This window comes from Mus caroli, chromosome 8 (genome assembly GCF_900094665.2).
Source record: "Mus caroli chromosome 8, CAROLI_EIJ_v1.1, whole genome shotgun sequence".
Lineage (NCBI taxonomy): Eukaryota > Metazoa > Chordata > Mammalia > Rodentia > Muridae > Mus > Mus caroli.
Window position 1 is genome coordinate 11614402 of NC_034577.1, and position 1928 is coordinate 11616329.

At 50.1% G+C, this 1928-nt stretch overlaps 1 non-coding gene across 1 annotated transcript; it reads right to left on the reverse strand.

Annotated features, from left to right (window-relative positions):
* Positions 1 to 1120: 1120 nt before the first annotated feature.
* Positions 1121 to 1255, reverse strand: LOC115031831. The gene has a single exon (XR_003837486.1). It is a non-coding gene; the product is annotated as a small nucleolar RNA SNORA17 (small nucleolar RNA).
* Positions 1256 to 1928: the final 673 nt, after the last annotated feature.

Genomic DNA, 1928 nt, shown 5'->3' on the forward strand with positions numbered 1-1928 from the left:
CACAGGGTTCCTGTGGAACCTCTTGGATATCCTGTTATTGCCCTCTGTCATGGAGATCCTATAGTTTTGGATCTGTAGGGCTGGCCACTGCATCTATTCCAGCAGTTCATCCATGAGGTAGAAGTTGGGGTGGGCCAATTCAAAGTCCTGGGTCTGGACCTGAGAGGTGTCTGAGCTGGTCAGTCTGCCAGCTCTCCCACTCTCATGCCTTTGGAACTGGCTTACCCACAACCCCCATATCTAAGGCAAGCTCTACTGTGTTATTCAGGCAAGGAACAGGGCCTGTGTCCTGCCTGCCATTGGTCGCAAGGGGTGAGAAAGGGTGAGCCATCTCTCCCTCACCCATGCCACCACATGGCAAACAAGTGACAGGGCTAGCTCCCCCATGCTCACACCCTCAGGGTCAGCTTACCTGTGCCCCTACCAAGAGAGTCATCTCTATTGTGCCTCCCAGACATGGTGCAGGGCCTGCTCTCCCAAATGTTGCAGCTGATGAAGGGAAGNGTCAGCTTTCCTGATCTCATGGCCCCAGAGACAGCTCTCCCATAATGTCGAGGTGAGGAGTAGGTTCAGTTCTGCACAGCCCTCAGACATTAATATGTCTCCATGTGGTAGCCCAGACCAGGGTCTTCCACCTGGCCTTTGTGGTCATAGATCCCTGCTACTGAAGGGCCATAAATCTAGATGTGACTCCCAGTACCAGCACAGGCCAGGACCCCACCACGGTCCCAGGTGGTATCACTAGCTGTTCCTCACTACCCTCGAGTCTCCAGTTCTGCCTCTCCTCATTGTGCCCACGTCCTTCTGTTTCCCTTTCTCTTCCATTTCTTCACCACTTGTTCTTCTTGGAGGCACCCAGAGTCTCTGAGTGTCTGGACTCATCTCAGGAGTGGTCTCAGGAGTGCTAAGCCCTCTGTCACACCAGGTCTACTCCATGCCTGACTTGTGGTCATCTCAGGCTGGTTCCCTGTCCAGATGCCATGGCACAGGTCTGGTGATCCCATGCGAGGGTCATCTGTCTTGGACTCACTTCTCCTGGGGGCCTTTGGTCCAAGGAAGATTCNTCTAGTCTCTGACCTATNGGGTCTTCACAGCACTGGANTCCTGCCAGGNTTGCTTCTTTCAGGGAATGTTAGTCGTTCAGATGTTCATAGGTCAGAACACTGAGCATAGACATAGCCTCTCTCCTCTCTCTCTGCCACCTACTGATGTGCATGACCCAGCAGCCACATCAGCAATGCTCTTAGGGGGCAGGTTGAAGCTCATTTTTAACTACTTGAATAAAGCAGTATGTCCTTTCTGAGGAACCAGAAGCCAGGTGCATTGAAAGCTTGACTGTTACAAGTGCTATCCAGACCCAAGGATTTCAGCCTTTGAGGGTGTGGCCGTCCTCCTGTGTTTAGGAGCATAGATGTGACAACAAGAATGTAGAATCTCAGCAGGTCTAAAAATGATCATGTATGAAGAAACATCATTAAATTACCAATGTTCTCATTTGAGATCATTTGAATGTATCTGCTCCTGAAGATACATGCGGCACACTCATGTCCATCCTTCCTTCCCTGTCCCCCAGAAGTGGATGAGTATACAGACTCAGTACCATGCGCTCTGGTCTGGTCGAGTCAGCTTAAGCAGAGAGGCTTGAAAGTCACTCATGAGGCAAAGAGCTTCAAGGAAGCTCTCCTGGAGTCTGGCGTTCCCTCTAACCCATACATTAATTTTCCATTCCCGCGTTAGTCTAGTGTATGGATCCACGTGCTCTCTTTCAGTATTTTCCTATTATAAGTGCCTTTTAAGATTGAATTCTGACTTAGCTAAAGCCAGTGTTCCAACAGTCCTAGAACGTCCTTGAGCAAGACCTTGGGCTTGGAATTCAGTATTGCCCCTGGTATTACACTATCACTTTGAGTAAAAGTTAGGTCACTGCC